At 38.2% G+C, this 22,491-nt stretch overlaps 1 protein-coding gene and 1 pseudogene across 3 annotated transcripts in view; one reads left to right on the top strand and one right to left on the bottom strand.

Moving 5' to 3' along the window:
• EFCAB2 (EF-hand calcium binding domain 2) overlaps nucleotides 1-22,491 on the bottom strand; it is a 138,796-nt gene that overhangs the window by 71,756 nt on the left and 44,549 nt on the right. The window lies entirely within an intron of this gene.
• On the top strand, nucleotides 5,128-5,545 carry LOC131759336 (small ribosomal subunit protein uS8-like; annotated as a pseudogene).

The following is a 22,491-nucleotide window of genomic DNA, read 5'->3' as shown; positions in this document are numbered from 1 at the left end:
ATCCTTGCCTTGTTTCTGATCTTAGTGGGAAAGCTTCAAGTTTCTCACCATTAAGTCTGATGTTAGCTGTAGATTTTTGTAGATGTTCTTTATCAAGTGGAGGAAGTTCCCCTCTATTCCTGGTTTACTGAGAGTTTTTAACATGAATGGGTGTAGGATTTTGTCAATGTTTTTTTCTGCATCTATTGATATGAATGTATGATTGTTCTTTTTTAGTCTGTTGATGTGATGAATTACATTAATTGACTTTTGAATGTTGAAGCAGCCTTGCATACCTGGGATAAATCCCACTTGGTTGTGGTGTATAATTCTTTTTATATATTGTTGGATTTGATTTGTTAATATTTTGTTGAGGATTTTCCTATCTATGTCCATGAGAGATACTGGTCGGTAGTTTTCTTCCCTTATGATGTCTTTATCTGGTTTTGGTATTAGGGTAATGCTGACCTCATAGAATGGGTTGAGAAGTATTCCCTCTGTTTCTATTCTCTGAAAGAGATTATAGAGAAGTGGTATAATTTCTTCCTTAAATGTTTGGTAGAATTCACCAGTGAACCCATTTGAGCCTAGTGCTTTCTGTTTTGGAAGGTTTTTAATTATCGATTCAATTTCTTTAATAGATATAGGCCCATTCAGATTGTCTACTTCTTCTTATCTAAGAGACAAAAAGTAAAACGGTGGTTGTGGGGGCGGGGAGGATTACGGGAGGGATTGCGGGGGTGGGCATTGGAGATGGGGAGATATTGTCTAATGGATAAAAGTTTCTGTTCAGTATGATGAAAAAGTTCTGGGGATGGACAGTCATGATGGCTGCACAGCAATGTGAATATACTTAATGTCACTGAACTATATGTACACTTAAAAATCACTGTGAAAAATTTCACATTATGTATATTTTTGTCACAATAAAAAAATAATAGCATCATCTTCATAAGTTTGGTTAATGATTCCATTCATTAAAATGTGTAAGGAATTTAGATTAATGCCTGATCCATATTAAGGGCTATATATGTATTAGATACTAGTTATTGTGGTTGAAATCTGGGCTTAAAGAAGTTTCTGTTTCAAAATATTGTATCACAGGATCAGGACTCTTCAAACTGATGAGCCTAACATGAATGAAGTCTTATGGAGGAAAACAATTTATTTAAAACCTTCGAATAGTCTATTATTTAAATAGATTAAAATAAGGCAAGGTTGGCTTTTTTTAATACAATTACTCTGACAGACTCCAACAGTCATATTGGTAGCTGACAATGTTACCTGAAAGAGTAAACCCAGAGCTCAAGATGAAAATAGCACCTATGGTATTTCAAAACAAGTAAGAAAAACAGATCTTAAATAGAGTAGACACCACAGTAAATAATACACTTAATTCTAATTTAAATGTCTTGTTCGTTATAAAATTAAAGGGCATACATATTTTAGAGACTAAAATTGGTTTAACAATTCTAATACTCCTTCTGAATACTATTATCCAAGGTTCCAGGTAGTTAAGCCAACCAACAAGCTAAAACGAAAGCATCACTTTCCCTTTCTTGCCCTTTTCTGACTAGTGATCTTTTTTTTAAGTATCCCTGACTTCTTTTATTTATTTAGATTCTTCATCTTGAAAATAAAAAAGCCAGACTGTGTATATTACTGCCAAAATATAAGATCTGGCCTCATCTTATAGGGCTAAAATACCATGGTAACAAGTCAGAAAGCTATTAAACTATTTTCATGTTAACAGCCTAATGGAAGCTTTAAAAAGTTTTACTGTTGTCAGAAAAAATATATTTAAACTATTCAAATTAAATGAAAGTACAACAATGTGTCTTTGCAACAATGGATGTGAATGTTTGCCAAAGATATTTGGCAACTTACATTGTTCAAATCAGTATTTCAAAACAACAATGGAAATAATGTCTCTGATTTTAAAATATTTTACGGGAAAATAACTTTTATCAGGAAAAAAATCTTTAGGATTATTAGAATATAACAAATGAGGTACTTAAGGAAATGATTATGTTTTAAGAAAGTTTTTACCTATAAGTTTATTAAAATTAAATGTAATGTGATCAAGTGTGTTATCACGAATTTTAAAAAATATCTTGGTAATCAAAGTACTTCTCTCTATAAATCTGTGTATATGTAACATTATTGTAAGTTGGTACTAATTTAACTTAAGTTGGTCCATGTGTTCATTAGTTATTAACACACCAGATTAAGATTTTAGGCAAATTTTTGAGAAACTTCCATGAAGTGTTTGGCTGATGACATATTTAGGTCATTAGAGAAAAAAAAATCAATTAAAAACCTCAGAATGTAGAATGGAAAGAAAATTTAGAAGTCATATAGCCCTTTCAACTAATGGGAAAATTCCCTCTGAAATGTGTTTATGTGGTCATGGATCAGGGTTTGGTTTATTGTTCTCTACTGTCGACTAATCACTTATTTTTGTTTTTGTTTTTAAGAAGCATTGCATTGACCAAGGCTACCATTAATGAAAAATGTGTTTACATAGGTCTTAAAAAAGAAAAAAAAAAAGATCCATACATAGTCCTCCTTCATAAGGCACAAAGTCTCATTAAAACTTAACTCTTTATTAGTCATATCAATAAAAAAGTAAAGTCATAATTCATAAATGTGCTCTGGAAATAACAAATCTCTTGCTATAGAATATGTTTATACTATAACTTTAACATATGTCAAAAAATGCTTGGGGGCTTCCCTGGTGGCGCGGTGGTTGAGAGCCCGCCTGCCGATGCAGGGGACGCGGGTTCGTGCCCTGGTCCAGTAAGATCCCACATGCCGCGGAGCGGCTGGGTCCATGAGCCATGGCCGCTGAGCCTGCGCGTCCGGAGCCTGTGCTCCGCAACGGGAGAGGCCACAAAAGTGAGAGGCCCGCGTGCCGCAAAAAAAAAAAAAAAAAAAAAAAAAGCTTGGGAATTCCCTGGCGGTCCAGTGGTTAGCACTTGGAACTTTCACTGTCGTGGCCCGGGTTTGATCCCTGGTTTAGAACTAAGATCCCCTGTGTGGCACAGCCAGTAAAAAAAAAAAAAAAAGCTTGGTTGATAATCCAAGTAATTCTGTCTATTTAATTCATAGTTATATCTAATTCAATATCATAAACGTTATCTCAAAAATTAAATAAAGCTAAAATATAATATGTAACTTTTCAGTAAGGTATATGCAATTTTGTGAAGCTTGGGGAAAATATTAGCAAGAATATATTTAATTTCACAGAGATGTCATGTTCAGCAGATGTTCTAAAAAATGTTACTTTTTATAGAGTGCCCATTTAGCAAAATATGGAATGACCATATGTAGAAATAAGCAGTTTTACAAGATGGTCAGATGATGAAATAATATCAGAAATACTAGTTAACAAGCACATTTTTATAACAGAACAACTGTAATATATGTCAGAGTATCTTATGTATTTTAAAATATATTGTATACTGATGGAAGGTTTATCTCTTTAGATAAAATAAGAAACTTAGCAGTAGTTTTAAGAGTGTCAACAAACAGGAATACTTTTTTCAATTGTGTACCCTCCATTTCCCATGAATTCTTAATACTAATTAACTGTGCTTTTGAAAATCATATCCCTTGATAAAGGAGGGAAGAATATACAGTGGAGAAAAGACAGCCTCTTCAATAAGTGGTGCTGGGAAAACTGGACAGGTACATGTAAAAGTATGAAATTAGAACACTCCCTAACACCATACACAAAAATAAACTCAAAATGGGTTAAAGACCTACATGTAAGGCCAGACACTATCAAACTCTTAGAGGAAAACATAGGCAGAACACTCTATGACATAAATCACAGCAAGATCCTTTTTGACCCATCTCCTAGAGAAATGGAAATAAAAACAAAACTAAACAAATGGGACTTAATGAAACTTAAAAGCTTTTGCACAGCAAAGGATACCATAAACAAGACCAAAAGCCAACCCTCAGAATGGGAGAAAATATTTGCAAATGAAGCAACTGACAAAGGATTAATATCCAAAATTTATAAGCAACTCATGCAGCTCAATAACAAAAAAACAACCCAATTCAAAAATGGGCAGAAGAACTAAATAGACATTTCTCCAAAGAAGATATACAGATTGCCAACAAACACATGAAAGAATGCTCAACATCATTAATCATTAGAGAAATGCAAATCAAAACTACAATGAGATATCATCTCACACCGGTCAGAATGGCCATCATCAAAAACTCTAGAAACAATAAATGCTGGAGAGGGTGTGGAGAAAAGGGAACCCTCTTGCACTGCTGGTGGGAATGTAAATTGATACAGCCACTATGGAGAACAGTATGGAGGTTCCTTAAAAAACTAAAAATAGAACTACCATACGACCCCACAATCCCACTACTGGGCATATACCCTGAGAAAACCATAATTCAAAAAGAGTGATGTACCAAAATGTTCATTGCAGCTCTATTTACAATAGCCAGGACATGGAAGCAACCTAAGGGTCCATCAACAGATGAATGGATAAAGAAGATGTGGCACATATATACAATGGAATATTACTCAGCCATAAGAAGAAATGCAATTGAGTTATTTGTAATGAGGTGGATAGACCTGGAGTCTGTCATACAGAGTGAAGTAAGTCAGAAGGAGAAAAACAAATACTGTATGCTAATATATATGCTAACAAATATATATGCTAACACGTATATATGGAATCTAAGAAAAAAAATGTCATGAAGAGACTAGGGGTAGGATGGGAATAAAACACAGACCTACTAGAGCATGGACATGAGGATATGGGGAGGGGGAAGGGTAAGCTGTGATGAAGTGAGAGAGTGGCATGGACATATATACACTACCAAATGTAAAATAGCTAGTTAGTGGGAAGCAGCCGCATAGCACAGCGAGATCAGCTAGGTGCTTTGTGACCACCTAGAAGGGTGGGATAGGGAGGGTGGGAGGGAGGGAGACGCAAGAGGGAAGAGATATGGGAACATATGTACATGTATAACTGATTCACTTTGCTGTAAAGCAGAAACTATCACACCATTGTAAAACAGTTATACTCCAATAAAGATGTTTAAAAAAAAAAAAGAAAATGGCAAAAAAAAAAAAAAATCATATCCTTGCTCTTCCCGCCATCTTTCCATGCCGCCATAATGGTGCGTATGAATGTCCTGTTTGATGCTTTCAAGAGTATCGACAATGCCGAAAAGAGAGGCAAACAACAGGTTCTTATTAGGTCGTGCTCCAAAGTCATCGTCAGGTTTCTAACTGTGATGATGAAGCATGGTTACATTGGCGAATTTGAAATCATCGATGATCACAGGGCTGGGAAAATTGTTGTGAACCTCACAGGCAGGCTAAGTGTGATCAGCCCCAGGTTTGATGTGCAACTCAAAGATCTAGAAAAATAGCAGAATAACCTGCTCCCATCCCGTCAGTTTGGTTTCAGTGTACTGACAACCTCAGCTGGCATCATGGACCATGAAGAAGCAAGACGAAAACACACAGAAGGGAAAATCCTCGGATTCTTTTTCTAGGGATGAAATACATACATGCAAATAAAATGCCTCAGAGAACAACAACAACATTAAAATCATATCCTTTATGTTAACTTTGGTCAATTATTTTTCTCTTCCTTAAAACGTAATTCAAAGTAACAAGAAACAAAATTGTACTACAGTTACAGAAAAGAAACTAAAAAGCATAAGGAAAAGTTCAAGTTTTTGCTCCTTTACTTCCTTATAATTGGATGTAACTAGAAGAGAGCTTGCAAGGTGGGGACAAACGCGACATTATTAAGGGTCGTTTTTAGTAAGACGTATTAAAGGAATTTGGATTTTATTCTAAGGGCAATAGGTATCAAGTTAGGACTTATAAAGTACGGAGTATCAGACTAGATTTATAATCAAGGAAGATCACTTGCTGCTAGGAGGAAAACTCAGCTGGAAGCAAAGAAATGGTTAGAAGATCATACAGTGATCCAGAGAATAGATGATGAATGTATCCTCACTGTGCCCTATGCTTCCCCATAACTTTGTAACTGTTTGACTGTTCCCCCCCTGCCCCACCCCGGGTCACCGACCCCCATTAAACTGCAAACTCAGTAAAGTCAGAGGCTTCATCTGTTCTCATCACATTTATAACCCCAGGCCATAGCACAAAGCAGACACATAGTGGGTACTTAGCGCTCAATAAAAGTTGTTATATGAATGATTGAATGATTTTTTAAAAAAGAATAAACACATAGATGCTAAACTTAATGCAAATACCCAATAAGCGTTGCATTCTATAGCTCAGACAAGCTTCTAGCCTTTCTCTCCTAAACACCTGTGACTACAGATATACACCACCATATTTAGCCACATTTGAGAACTTAAATACAGCAATTATACAATTCTTGAAAGAATGAAGAAGATGATGGGGAAGAAACAGTAGTTCAGAAAATTTCAGATGGTGTTTCCAGAATAAGTTAGTTACTAACTGGAGGCTTAGAGTGAAAAGGGTAAAGGAGAGCCCACGTTTGTTTCATTCATTAGTTTATTCATTTACTCAACAAATATTTGTTGAACATCCTTTATTTACTAGGCACTGTATTCTTTAAAATATTTATAAATAATGTAGTCCATACACTCTGGACTCACTACTCAGATCCCATATTTGCCAAGGTAGTATGTAACCTTGCACAAGTTACTTAACCTCTCTGTGCCCTAGTCCTCAATCTGTACAATGGAGCTAATGAGAGTTACCTATTCCACAGAGCCACCATGGGCATTAAATGCTTTATGTAAAGTGTTGGGCACATAGTAAGCACTCAAAAACATAAGCTATTTTTATTGTTACATTGGGAATTTGTAACTTGGGGATTGCCTTTACTTTGTATCCTAAAATGTGAAATATGGAACATTTAGCTTCATTTGCAGGATGGGTATGGAGAATAGGTTTTAACAAATTTTATACATGTACTATATATCAGATCCAAGGGTTTTCTATACATGATTTTATCTAAAAGCTAGAGCTCTGGAATCAGAGAGAATTGGCTTGAATCCACAAGGTCATACTAGCTACAGCAAATTACCAAATTTCCCTAAGGCTCAGTTTCCTCATATATAAAGTGGGGGCGATGGTGATGATCATGATAACGAAGACGACAACTACCTTGCAACACTGCTGTGAGGATTAAAGGGAACAATGTACATAGAGACTCTGGCACACAAGAGTGCTTCGTAGGTGTGAGCTGCTATAATTATTTCCCACAAAAATCATCTGGATTAGGCATTTAATAATCTTATCTAAACGATGATGTTACTGAGGCTTAAAAAAGTTAAATAAGTGACTTGAGGACAAATATCTAGTAAATGAGAAATTAAAGATTCAAGCCTAAGTCTGTATGACTTCAAAGATTCTATTCTTTTAGCTACATTACTCTTCTTCTCATTGTTTTTAAAAACTTGCTTAGGTTACAAATAAATATTACCATATACAAGAGTTGGCATTTAAGATTGATATATCTGTAATTCTGCATAATAGGAAGCTTTGAATCTTTGAAATGTTTTCATGTGTAAGTTTTTTGTTTGTTTGTTTTTGTTTTTTGTTTTTTGTTTTTTTTTTTTTTGCGGTTTGCGGGCCTCTCACTGTTGTGGCCTCTCCCGTTGCGGAGCACAGGCTCCGGACGCGCAGGCTCAGCGGCCATGGCTCACGGGCCCAGTCGCTCCGCGGCATGTGGGATCTTCCCGGACCGGGGCATGAACCCGTGTCTCCTGCCTCGGCAGGCGGACTCTCAACCACTGCGCCACCAGGGAAGCCCACGTGTAAGTTTTATAATGCTTGTAAGAGTTGTAAAAATAAGACACAACAAATTGTATAATTTTACATTAATATATGGCACAATGAAATAGGACTTAGGGGTCCTAAGTTTTTGTTTCCTATGGAAGATAACTGTTCCAACTGTGACCAGTTTTATAGCCTATTTTTTTAACATCTTTATTGGAGTATAATTGCTTTACAATGGTGTGTTACTTTCTGCTGTATAACAAAGTGAATCAGCTATACATATACATACATCCCCATATCTCCTCCCTCTTGTGTATTGCCTCCCACCCTCCCTATCCCACCCCTCTAGGTGGACACAAAGCACCAAACTGATCTCCCATGCTGTTTCCCACTAGCTATCTATTTTACATTTGGTAGTGTATATATGTCCATGCCACTCTCTCACTTCGTCCCACCTTACCCTTCCCCCTCCCCGTGTCCTCAAGTCCATTCTCTTATATCTGCGTCTTTATTCCTGTCCTGAACCTAGGTCCTTTTTTTTCTTAGATTCCATATATATGTGTTAGCATACGGTATTTGTTTTTCTCTTTCTGACCTACTTCACTCTGTATGACAGACTCTAGGTCCATCCACCTCACTACAAATAACTCAAATTCATTTCTTCTTATGGCTGAGTAATATTCCACTGTATATATGTGCCACATCTTCTTTATCCATTCATCTGTCAATGGACACTTAGATTGCTTCCATGTCCTGACTATTGTAAATAGAGTATAGCCTATTTTTAACATGATTCCATCATAGGGTCTTAAAAGTTACAGGTCATGTACATACTACAATGGGGGTTCTAGCCAGACATGAAAGATTGCAAGCAAGTTTTATTTTATTATATTTCTGCTTACCCAGCTTCAGGGAACATTTCATAACAACAAAAAGCATGCAAACAAAAAAAACAGTAAAAACTTAAACCAAAATATTATTTATTTTTTGGCTATGCCACGCTGGCACCCTCGGCACTGAAAGCACGCAGTCCTAACCACTGGTCCACTAGGGAATTTCCAACCCCAAATTTTTAAAAACAGGATTAGGTTAGTTCTCATTCTTTAATAGAGACAACTTAGTAGGGAATAAAGCAATGAAAAGAAAATAAGAATGAATAGAAAAACTAAAATGAGGAAAATACAGCTTGAATAGAAAACATATAGAAAATGGAAGGATTACAGAAAATATATAAAGGGACATAGTGCTTTTTATTTTAGTAAAATGCAATCATATGGGAGGGTCTCACATGATTATGATCCAAATCAAAGTCAAACTGAATCCTACATTTTTTTTTTGCCACACCATGTGCCTTGCAGGATCTTAGTTCCCCACCCAGGGACGGGACCCAGGGCCCTGGCAGTGAAAGTGCAAGGTCCTAAACACTGGGCAACTAGGGAATTCCCCATTATATAATTTTAAATTCTAATATGTCATGATAAACTAAACTTCTCATGATATACTTGTCATGCCTTTAGTGGAAGAATTTGTTTCAAGATATAAAGAACTACACATATATGAATTATTACAAAAATACTTCATGAATTTAATGCATTAATTACACACTCTCAGGGTCTGAAAACTTCATGTTGTGGACTAGCACCTATTTGTTTAAGCCCTCTCTCACCCAAGTGACAGTCCTATATTTCTACTACATATCTCACCTCCTGAAACTCAACCTATCCAAAACCAAACTGATTTTCTATCAGAACTTCTATCCAACTACAGATGGAAGGCCCTATGAATTATAATTGCCTGTGGGCCATTTGCTCATACCACCAGTTCTTAAATAGGCTAGTGTGATTTCTCCACTACTGGCCAATTCTCTCTACTCCTTTATTTTATTTTTTATAACATCTTTATTGGAGTATAATTGCTTTACAATGGTGTGTTACTTTCTGCTTTATAACAAAGTGATTCAGCTATACATATACATATTTCCCCATATCTCCTTCCTCTTGCGTCTCCTTCCCACCCTCCCTATCCCAACACTCTAGGTGGTCACAAAGCACCAAACTGATCTCCCTGTGCTATGTGGCTGCTTCCCACTATCTATTTTACATCTGGGAGTATATATAAGTCCATGCCACTCTCTCACTTCCTCTCAGCTTACGGTTCCCCCTCCGCATGTCCTGAAGTCCATTCTCTGTGTCTGTGTCTTTATTTCTGTCCTGCCTCTACATTCTTCAGAACCTTTTTCATTTTTTTAGATTCCATATATATGTGTTAGCATACGGTATTTGTTTTTCTCTTTCTGACTTACTTCACTCTGTATGACAAACTCTCGGTCCATCCACCTCACTAGAAATAACTCAATTAGGTTTCCTTTTATGGCTGAGTAACATTCCATTGTATATATGTGGCACATCTTTGTTACCCATTCATCTGTCAATGGAAACTTAGGTTGCTTCCATATCCTGGCTGTTGTAAGTAGGGCTGCAATGAACATTGTGGTACATGACTCATTTTGAATTATGGTTTTCTCAGGGTATATGCCCAGTAGTGGGATTGCCGGGTCATATGGTAGTTCTAGTTTCAGTTTTTTAAGGAACCTCCATACTGTTCTCCATAGTGGCTGTATCAATTTACATGACCAACAACAGTGCAAGAGGGTTTCCTTTTCTCCACACCCTCTCCAGCTTTATTGTTTGTAGATATTTTGATGATGACCATTCTGACTGGTGTAAGGTGACTCCTCATTGTAGTTTTGATTTGCATTTCTCTAATGATTACTGATATTGAGGATCCTTTCATGTGTTTGGTGGTAATCTGTATATCCTCTTTAGAAAATTTCTATTTAGGTCTTCTGCCCATTTTTGGATTGGGTTGTTTGTTTTTTTGATATTGAGCTGCATGAGCTACTTGTAAATTTTGGAGATTAATCCTTTGTCAGTTGCTTCATTTGCAAATATTTTCTCCCATTCTGAGGGTTGTCTTGTCGTCTTATTTATGGTTTCCTTTGCTGTGCAAAAGCTAGTAAGTTTCCTTAGGTCCTATTTGTTTGTTTTTGTTTTTATTTCCATTTCTATAGGATGTGGGTCAAACAGGATCTCGCTATGATTTATGTCATAGAGTGTTCTGCCTGTGTTTTCCTCTAAGAGTTTTATAGTGTCTGCTTTACATTTAGGTCTTTAATCCATTTTGAGTTTATTTTTGTACATGGTGTGAGGGAGTGTTGTAATTTCATTCTTCTACATGCAGCTGTCCAGTTTTCCCAACACCACTTAATGAAGAGGCTGTCTTTTCTCCATTGTATATTCTTGCCACCTTTATCAAAGATAAGGTGACCATATGTGCATGGGTTGATCTCTGGGCTTTCTACCCTATTCCACTGATCTATATTTCTGCTTTTATGCCAGTACCATACTGCCTTGATTACTGTACCTTTGTAGTATACTCTGAAGTCAGGGAGCCTGATTCCTCCAGCTCCATTTTTTCTCTCAAGACTGCTTTGGCTATTCTGGGTCTTTTGTGTTTCCATAAAAATTGTGAAATTTTTTGTTCTAGTTCTGTGAAAAATGCCATTGGTAGTTTCATAGGGACTGCACTGAATCTGCAGATTGCTTTGGGTAGTATAGTCATTTTCACAATGTTGATTCTTCCAATCCAAGAACATGGTATATCTCTCCATCTGTTTGTATCATCTTTAATTTCTTTCATCAGTGTCTTATAGTTTTCTGCATACAGGTCTTTTGTCTCCTTAGGTAGGTTTATTCCTAGGTATTTTATTCTTTTTGTTGCAGTGGTAAGTGGGAGTGTTTCCTTAATTTCTCTTTCAGATTTTTCATCATTAGTGTATAGGAATGCAAGACATTTCTGTACATTAATTTTGTTCCTGCTACTTTATCAAATTCATTGATTAGCTCTGGTACTTTTCTGGTAGCATCTTTAGGATTCTCTATGTATAGTATCATGTCATCTGCAAACAGTGACAGCTTTATTTCTTTTCCAAATTGGATTCCTTTGATTTCTTTTTCTTCTCTGACTGCTGTGGCTAAAACTTCCAAAACTATGTTGAATAACAGTGGTAACAGTGGGCCACCTTGTCTTATTCCTGATCTTAGAGGAAATGGTTTCAGTTTTTCACCATTGAGAACGAAGTTGGCTGTGGGTTTGTCATATATGGCCTTTATTATGTTGAGGTAAGTTTCTTCTATGCCTACTTTCTGGAGGATTTTTATCATAAATGGCTGTTGAATTTTTTCAAAAGCTTTTTCTCCATCTATTGAGATGATCATATGGTTTTACTCCTTCTATTTGTTAATATGGTATATTACATTGATTCATTTGAGTATACTGAAGAATCCTTGCATTCCTGGGATAAACCCCACTTGATCATGGTGTATGATCCTTTTAATATGCTGTTGGATTCTGTGTGCTAGTATTTTGTTGAGGATTTTTGCATTTATGTGCATCAGTGATATTGGCCTGTAGTCTTCTTTCTTTGTGACATCTTAGTCTGATTTTGATATCATGATGATGGTGGCCTTGCAGAATGAGTTTGGAAGTGTTCCTTCCTCTGCTATATTTGGAAGAGTTTGAGAAGGATAGGTGTTAGCTCATCTGTAAAGCATCTGTAAATGCTTGATAGAATTCACCTGTGAAGCCATCTGGTCCTGGGCTTTTGTTTGTTGGAAGATATTTAATCACAGTCTCAACTTCAGTGCTTGTGATTGGTCTGTTCATATTTTCTATTTCTTCCTGATTCAGTCTTGGAAGGTTGTGCTTTGCTAAGAATTTGTCCATTTCTTCCAGGTTGTCCATTTTATTGACATATAGTTGCTTGTAGTAATCTCTCATGATCCTTTGTATTTCTGCAGTGTCAGTTGTTATTTCTCCTTTTCCATTTCTAATTCTGTTGATTTGAGTCTTCTCCCTTTTTTTCTTGATGAGTTTGCCTAATGGTTTATCAATTTTGTTTATCCTCTCAAAGAACCAGCTTTTAGTATTATTGATCTTTGCTATTGTTTCCTTCATTTCTTTTTCATTTATTTCTGGTATGATCTTTATGACTTCTTTCCTTCTGCTAATTTTTTTGGGGGGTTGTTCTTCTTTCTCTAATTGCTTTAGGTGTAAGGTTAGGTTTTTTATTTGAGATGTTTCCTGTTTCTTGAGGTAGGACTGTATTGCTATAAACTTCCCTCTTAGAACTGCTTTTGCTGCATCCCATAGGTTTTGGGTCATCATGTTTACACAGTCATTTGTTTCTAGGTATTTTTTTGTTTTCCTCTTTGATTTCTTCAGTGATCTCTTGGTTATTAAGTAGTATATTGTTTAGCCTCCATGTGTTTGTATTTTTTACAGATTTTTTTTCCTGTAATTGATATCTTGTCTCATAGCGTTGTGGTCAGAAAAGATACTTGATACGATTTCAGTTTTCTTATATTTACCAAGGCTTGATTTGTGACCCAAGATATGATCTATCCTGGGGAATGTTCCATGGGCACTTGAGAATAAAGTGTATTCTGTTGTCTTTGGATGGAATGTCCTATAAATATCAATTAAGCCCATCTTATTTAATGTATCATTTAAAGCTTGTGTTTCCTTATTTATTTTCATTTTGGATGATCTGTCCATTGATAAAAGCGAGATGTTAAAGTCCCCTACTATGATTATGTAACTGTCAATTTCCCCTTTTATGGCTGTTAGCATTTGCCTTATGTATTCAGGTGTTCCTATGTTGGGTGCATAAATATTTACAATTGTTATATCTTCTTCCTGGATTGATCCTTGATCATTATGTAGTGTCCTTCTTTGTCTCCTGTAATAGTCTTTATTTTAAAGTCTATTTTGTCTGATATGAGAATTACTACTCCAGCTTTCTTTTGATTTCCATTTGCATGGAATATCTTTTTCCATCCCTTCACTTTCAGTCAGTATGTGTGCCTAGGTCTGAAGTGGGTCTCTTGTAGACAGCATATATACAGGTCTTGTTTTTGTATCCATTCAGCCAGTCTACATCTTTTGGTGGGAGCATTTAATCCATTTACATTTAAGGTAATTATCGATATGTATGTTCCTATGACCATTTTCTTAATTGTTTTGGGTTTGTTATTGTAGGTCTTTTCCTTCTCTTGTGTTTCCTGCCTAGAGAATTTCCTTTAGCATTTGTTGTAAAGCTGGTTTTGTGGTGCTGAATTCTCTTAGCTTTTCTTGTCTGTAAAAGTTTTAATTTCTCCGTCGAATCTGAATGAGACCCTTGCTGGGGAGAGTAATCGTGGTTGTAGGTTTTTCCCTTTCATTACTTTAAATATGTCCTGCCACCCCTTCTGGCTTGCAGAGTTTCTTCTGAAAGATTGGCTGTTAACCTTATGGGGATTCCCTTGTATGTTATTTGTTGTTTTTCCCTTGCTGCTTTCAATATTTTTTCTTTGTGTTTAAGTTTTGATAGTTTGATTAATATGTGTTTTGGCTTGTTTCTCTTTGGATTTATCCTGTATGGGACTCTCTGCACTTTCTAGACTTGATTAAATATTTCCTTTCCCATATTACGGAAGTTTTCAACTATAATCTCTTCAAATATTTTCTCAGTTCTTTTCTTTTTCTCTTCTTCTGGGACCTGTATAATTCGAATGTTGGTGCATTTAATGTTGTCCCAGAGGTTTCTAAGACTCTCCTCAATTCTTTTCATTCCTTTTTTCTTTATTCTGTTCTGAGGTAGTTATTTCCACTATTTTATCTTCCAGATCACTTATCCATTCTTCTGCCTCCGTTATTCTGCTATTGATTCCTTCTAGAGAATTTTTAATTTCATTTATTGTGTTGTTCATCATTGTTTGCTCTTTAGTTCTTCTAGGTCCTTGTTAAACGTTTCTTGTATTTTCTTCATTCTATTTCCAAGATTTTGGATCATCTTTACTGTCATTACTCTGAATTCTGCTTCAGGTAGACTGCCTATTTCCTCTTCATTTGTTTGGTCTGGAGGGTTTTTACCTTGCTCCTTCATCTGTTGTGTGTTTCTCTGTCTTCTCATTTTGCTTAACTTACTATGTTTGGGGTCTCCTATTCGCAGGCTGCAGGTTCATAGTTCCTGTTGTTTTTGGTGTCTGCCCCCAGTGGCTAAGGTTGGTTTAGTGGGTTATGTAGGCTTCCTGGTGGAGGGGACTACTGCCTGTGTTCTGATGGGATGAGGTGGATCTTGTCTTTCTCGTGGGAAGGACCACATCCAGTGGTGTGTTTTGGGGTGTCTGTGACTTTATTGTGATTTTAGGCAGCCTCTCTGCTAATGGGTGGGCTTGTGTTCCTGTCTTGCTAGTTGTTTGGCATGGGGTGTCCAGCACTGTAGTTTGCTCGTTGTTGAGTGAAGCTGGGTCTTAGCATTGAGATGGAGATCTCTGGGAGAGGTTTTGCCATTTGATATTATGTGGAGCTGAGAGGTCTCTGGTAGACCAATGTCCTGAACTTGGCTCTCTCACCTCAGAGGCACAGGCCTGACACCTGGCCTGAACACCAAGACCCTGTCAGCCACACGGCTCAGAAGAAAAGGGAGAAAGGAAGCAAGGGAGGGATGGAGGGAGGGAAGGAGGGAGGGAGCAAATAAAATAAAGTTACTAAAATAAAAAAATGTTTTTAAGTATTAAAAATAGGGGCTTCCCTGGTGGTGCAGTGGTTGAGAGTCCAGCTGCTGATGCAGGGGACACGGTTCGTGCCCCGGTCTGGGAAGATCCCACATGCTGTGGAGCGGCTGGGCCCATGAGCCACAGTCACTGAGCCTGCGCGTCCGGAGCCTGTGCTCCGCAACGGAAAAGGCCACAACAGTGAGAGGCCCACGTACCGCAAAAAAAAAAAAAAAAAAAAAAAAAGAAAAAAAAAGTATTAAAAATAGAAAAAGTAAAAATTTTAAAAAAGAAAGAAGAGAACAACCAAACCAAAAAACAAATCCACGAATGATAACAAGCACTAAAAACTATACTTAAAAAAACAAAAAAAACAGACAGAACCCTAAGACAAATGGTAAAAGCAAAGCTATACAGACAAAATCACACAAAGAAGCATACACATACACACTCACAAATAGAGAAAAAGGAAAAAATATATATATAAAAGGAAGAGAGCAACCAAATCAATAAACAAATCTAACCATGAAAATAAACTCTAAATACTAAACTAAGATAAACATAAAACCAGGAACCAATTACATGCAGAAAGCAAACCCCAAGTCTACAGTTGCTCCCAAAGTCCACCGTCTCAATTTTGGGATGATTCATTGTCTGTTCAGGTATTCCACAGTTGCAGGGTACATCAAATTGACTGGAGATTTAATCTGCTGCTCCCGAGGCTGTTGGGAGAGATCTCCCTTTCTCTTGTTTGTACACCTCCTGGGGTTCAGCATTGGATTTGGCCCCGCCTCTGCTTGTAGGTCATCTGAGGGCATCTGTTCTCGCCCAGACAGGATGGGGTTAATGAGCAGCTGATTAGGGGGCTCTGGTTCACTCCGGCTGAGGTGAGGGAGGGGTACAGAAAGTGGGGCAAGCCTGAGGCGGCAGAAGCCAGCACAACGTTGCAACAGCCTGAGGCACACCATGTGTTCTCCCAGCGAAGCTGTCCCTGGGTCACAGGACCCTGGCAGCAGTGGGCTGCAGAGGTTCCCAGGAGGGGAGGTGTGGATAGTGACGTGCACTTGCACAAAGGCTTCTTGGTGGCTGCAGCAGCAGCCCTAGCATTTCATGCCCATCTCTGGTGTCCGCACTGATAGCCGCAGCTTGCGCCCATCTCTGGAGCTCGTTTAGGCGGTGCTCTGAATCCCCTCTCATCGCGCACCCCGAAATAATGGTCTCCTGACTCTTAGGCAGTTCCAGACTTTTTCCCAGACTCCCTCCTGGCTAGCTATGGCATACTAGCACCCCTTCAGGCTGTGTTCATGCAGCCAACCCCAGTCCTCTCCCTTGGATCAGACCTCCAAAGCCCAAGCCTCAGCACCCAGTCCCCACCTGCCCCGGCGGGTGAGCAGACAAGCCTCTCGGGCTGGTGAGTGCTGGTCAGCACTGATCCTCTGTGCGGGAATCTCTCTGCTTTGCCCTCTGCACCCCTGTTGCTGCACTCTCTTCCATTGCACCAAAGCTCCCCCCTTCTGTCATTCTCAGTCTCCACCCGCAAAGGGGCTTCCTAGTGTGTGGAAACTTTTCCTCCTTCATAGTTCCCTCCCAGAGGTGCAGGTCCCATCCCTATTCTTTTGTCTCTGTTTTTTCTTTTTTCTTTTGCCCTACCCAGGTACATGGGGAGTTTCTTGCCTTTTGGGAGGTCTGAGGTCTTCTGCCAGCAGTAGGTGTTCTGTAGGAGCTGTTCCACGTGTAGATATATTTCTGATGTATTTGTAGGGAGGAAGGTGATCTCCACGTCTTACTCCTCCACCATCTTGAAGGTCTCCTCCCTCTCTACTCCTTTAGATCCCTTTCTTAGATCCCAGGTATTTTTTTCAAATCAAATCTGAGAAAGGATCGTACTTCCAAATAACATTCTATGAAAACTGAATGAAAGATGACCTTGGAGAAGACATAGTGTAATGGGGTGAAATCTGGATTGTTAAGGGTGAGGCAGTAAATGGAGAAAATGAGAAGTGATATTTCTTAAACTGATGGAAAGCTGGCATTAAATATAGCCATTTCTTTAAGGATTTTAGCAAGGATAATGAGGAAACACACACAACTGAAAGGTTGGCTGGACTAAGAGAAGAAAATATTTGGAGATTTGAGAATGCTTGTGGGCAAAAAAGGAAGAAACCAGTAAAGACAGAAATCTGAAGATATAGGTTCTTATTGCCTGCAATCTCGTACCTTCAACTTCCATCCTTCATGTGGTTAAAGTGGTGTGCATAATTTGCATACCTGATTACATCACTTCCAGCTTAAAACCCTTCAGAATCTCCCTATGACCGACAAGATAAAGTCAAAGATCCTTAGCAATACATAGGAAAATCTGTCTGATCTAGTGAGCTATTCCTGTCTTGCTCTTAACGTCATATGCAGTGATTCTCAAGGGTGAGAAAACCATTACCATGCCAATTATATGAGAACATACACCTAAAAGCTTGTTTAAAATATGTAGCTATAAGCTCTGGCCCTGGAAATTCTGATTCAGTATCCTGGGTAGGGCCAGGAATCAGTATTTTTACAAAGTACCTGAAGGCATTCTGATGAGCAGCCAAGTTTGGTTAATATAACATGGTAATTATAAAGGACATCAGACTTTGCATCCAGAAAGACCCCAAAACAAAGCCCTGCTCTACTCTTTATTGGCTAAATGCCCTTGGGGAATTTATTTAGTGTCCCTAAGGACAGAAGATATTTTTCTTTTCTAAAATGGAAGTAGGGACTTCCTGGTGGTGCACTGATTAAGAAGCTGCCTGCAAATGCAGGGGACACGGGTTTGAGCCCTGGTCTGGAAAGATCCCACATGCCGCGGAGCAACTAAGCCTGTGTGCCACAACTACTTAAGCCAGTGTGCCTAGAGCCCATGCTCTGCAACAAGAGAAGCCACCGCAGTAAGAAGCCTGCACACTGCAGTGAAGAGTAGCTCCCTCCTGCTGCAACTAGAGGAAGCCCACATGCAGCAACAACGACCCAATGCAGCCATAAATAAATAAATAAATAAAATTTTATTTTAAAAATAAAATAAAAATAAATAAATAAAATGGAAGTAATACTCTATCCATAGAATACTGTAAATACTTAGAATATGTATGTAAGCATATGCTAAGTATGCATGTAATAGATGTTAACTGTTAATAATTCTGTTTAACACCTAAGTGCTCAAACCATCCACTTATTCCCCATTTCCTACCTTTGTTCATACTCCTCTCTGCCTGGTACTCTCCCCTCATTTTCTTTTCTGCTGACTTCTAAACCTTTAATATGCTGCTCCTGCAATCTCCTCCACCAAGCCTCTATGACACACACCAAATCTTCCTTCATTCATTCTCTATGTTGAGCCAAGAACACATCCTCAGTGATTCCATGGCATCCTGTACTTACTTCCTTCTCTTCATTCATTGAGTCCTACTATGTACTAGATGCTGAAGACACAGTGTAGAACAAAACAAACATGCTCATACTTTAATGGAAAATTAGTAGTAAACAAACTACACAAATAATTGTGAATAAATCATTGCACTGCAATCAATTGTCTGTGCCTGTCTTTCCCCCACTAAATACTAAGTCCTTCAAAGCTATATCAAATTCATCTTTATATCTTCTGGCATTCAACAATGTCTGGCATAAAAGAGGTATTAATAAATAATCTTAACTAAAGGGGAGGAAGGCTTAATTAATGAAGTAAAGTCGTGGAGTACCTCATTCATGATGAGATCATGAATACAAATGAGAAAATTAGCCTTGAACAAGAGTAGGAACAGCTCTTCTATTAGGATAACTAAAGGAAGGTGGGAAAGTAGAGTGCTGATGAAAGTGTTTATAGGTAGAGGCAACAAGTTAAGAGAGCTCAGGTCTGATGGCTACCATTTTTTAAATACAAGCAAGATCATCTACTGAGAATAAAGAGGCTGAAGTTGGGTCAGATGGCTTAAAGGCAGACTTCCCCAATCCCCAAGCCAGTATTAGGCTAAAGTAGACGTTGTGGATGCTGCCATCTCCTCCTTTTCCTCCCCCTCCTTCCCCTTCCCCCTTCTCCATCTTTTTTTCTCCTCTTCTTCCTTTCCTTTTCCTCTTCTTCATTTTTTTTCACACCCAGAATCCAAAATTCTTCCTGCTTGGAGAGAATCCCTTTGTATAGAGTATTAGCAGAATACAATGTTCTCTCTCTCACTAAGTAAGTCAAAAAGGATAGATCTTCCCTCTCCTAGTCTTCTGGTGACAAAAGAACAGGCACGTGACCTAGGCTCAGCCAATCAGATGTTCTTGTGCAGGATTTTTGAATCTTAAGGAAGTAATACAAAAATGTAGAGATAATTTTTAAATTATTTATGGGAATGGCAGAAGCAATAACAGCAAGAATTTAGTACCAGTGGTCCAGGGCAGTGGCACATTAACCAGATTGTCCTTATAGTATGACTTTAGCTGTGGTATAGGCTCCTTGGTCCTTGCCCTTTTGTCCAAGCTGGTTTCCCAGCTTTCCTGTTGATTTTGTGAACTCTTTACTATCTTCTAATAAATTCCTTTTCTACTTAAATTAGCCAGTATCAGTTTTGTTTGGTTAATAAACTGAGAGGAGGGAAGGGGAGAGAAAAATCAAGAAAACTACAGGTCTTGATAAGATCCAACAGCAGGTATTTTATATGTAAGGAAGCAGAACACCACTGGAAATCTAGGAGATTGTAGCTGGCCAATATAATGAAACAGTGAAGATTTCAAAGTGTCTCACAGGGTTTAGCCATGAAAATAGGATGTTGAAAAGGGGTAAAGGTCACTGAAGTTGAAAATAACAAGAAATTATGAAACTAGTGTGTGAGATGAATGAACCTTGTCACTGAAGTTACCCAGAATGAGGGTAGAATTTGGAATGGAGAGAAAACTGATAAAGAGTGCCAAAGGCTTTGATCAACAAAGAGTAAACTAGAGAGAAATTGATAAATGACAGTGACAAAGAGAGAAGCTGAATAAGGTGAAACAAATTTCAAAGGAAGAAGAATTTTTATACAACAATAAATGAGAATAATTGGAACCGGAAGTGGGCTGATTCAACTTACTACTTGAAGACAAAAAGACACAGGGGAATGAATAGCCCTTACTCAAGATGGCCCCAAAAGAAGTGGTATTCCAGAAAAAAACAAAAAAAAGCCAGGGTTAATTTAAGTAAGAGATGTGAAGGATGTTTATTTACTTTAGAATAAGTCTGAGGCTCCACAAAAACCTGCTGTATAGCATAGGGAGCTCAGCTTGGTGCTCTGTGATGACCTAGATGGGTGGGATGGAGTAGGGTGAGAGGGAGGTCCAAAAGGAGGGAATGTATTTATCCATAGCTGATTCACTTCACTGTACAGCAGAAACTGATACAACACTGTGGAACAACTATACTCCAATAAAAAATAATAATAAATAAAAGTAAAAAGGCAGAAAAAAAAGAAGTCTGAGGCTTCAAAGGACTCCATGGAACTGGGTGAGAAGTCAGAAGGATAAGGTCAGAGCTATATAGAGAAGAATACAAAAAAGGATAATTGATCAGAGATGTCCACATATGAAACGAAAGTCAAATACCAACTGCTGAACATAAGTATACTGAATAAAATTCATATTTAAATACAAAGACAATAATCCTATGAACTATTTATCTACTCTTTTATCTAAGGCCTAGGCTCTCAAGTCTTTTTCCCCAAACTTAGGTTCAAAATCTATGTTCTCTATTGACTTCTTGAACAACTTACTTGATCTCTTTAAGCTTTAATAGGGGGTAGCAGTTCCTTTCAGGACTGTAAATACCAAATGAACATGTGGCTATCTAACACAGTGCTTAGAACCTGTAGGCACTAATAAACACTCACTACGCTATGAAATTCTTAAAGGCAGGAACATAGTAAACAACCTCCAGATGGCTCCCAATGATTCCTGCCTCTTGAGTTTCACTCATATGTATAATCCCCTTTCACATTATACCAGTGTTGATTGTGTAACCAATAGAACATGGCAGAAATAACAGTATGTCACTTCCATTATTAGGCTTTTATCATAGTCTCTCTCTCCCTCCCTCTCTCTCTTTCTCTTTTTTCTCTCTCTTTCTCTCCCACTCTCCCTCTCCCTCTCTCCCTCCCTCCTACTCTCCCCTCTGTCCCTGAGATAAGAAATAGCTTCTGGGCAAAGACCAAATTTGGAGCGCTGCGAGGAAAACACAGTCTAAACATAAAACAAACTATGTGGCTGTATAATCCTTTGTTAAGACCTCAGAATGATCAAATATTTGACCTCAGTGCAGCACGTGAACTAGTAAAACAACCTCTAAAGAGTCTGAGGGTATCACAGACCCTTTCAATCAAACAATAGGGTTTCGAAAGAAGCTTAATGTCTCTCAGTTCCCTCAGCAGAAGCTCAAGGTGAAAAATGCCTTATCTCTGGGCTTCCCTGGTGGCGCAGTGGTTAAGAATCTGCCTGCCAATGCAGGGGACACAGGTTTGATCCCTGGTCCGGGAAGATCCCACATGTTACAGAGCAACTAAGTCCGTGCGCCACAACTACTGAGCCTGTGCTCTAGAGTCCGTGAGCCACAACTACTGAGGCCTTCATGCCACAACCACTGAAGCCCATGCACCTAGAGCCCATGCTCAGCAACAAGAGAAGCCACAGCAATGAGAAGCCCATGCACCGCAACAAAGAGTAGCCCCTGCTCACAACCAGAGAAAGCCCATGCGCAGCAACAAAGACCCAACACAGCCATAAATAAATAAATAGATAATTTTTTTAAAATGGTTTATCTCAAATTTGTGTATGTGGCTTTTATCTAATGGACAATAATATTCACAGGCGGCCCATGAATATTTTAAGAGAATTATATTTGCAAAAACACCTCCATCTTGGAATGAAAGGGGATAAAGACAGTACAAAATGAAAAAAGTCTTTAACTCCCAAAAATTCTATTGACAGAAAACAGGTTTAGAAAACTGACTAGCTGAAAACATTTACCATCTCTCATAAAATTAAGGATGACAAGAGAATATAACCAAGAGCCCCGATGGCTGAGCTAAAAGCCACCTAGAATCATTTCTGGTCAATAGGACCAGGTCCTAATCAAGAACCTTCCAAAATTTGCCCTGCTGGATTTTA

This window comes from Kogia breviceps, chromosome 1 (genome assembly GCF_026419965.1).
Source record: "Kogia breviceps isolate mKogBre1 chromosome 1, mKogBre1 haplotype 1, whole genome shotgun sequence".
Taxonomy (NCBI): Eukaryota; Metazoa; Chordata; class Mammalia; order Artiodactyla; family Physeteridae; genus Kogia; species Kogia breviceps.
Note: the sequence above shows the minus strand (reverse complement) of the source record. Positions and strands in the feature narration are given on the sequence as shown.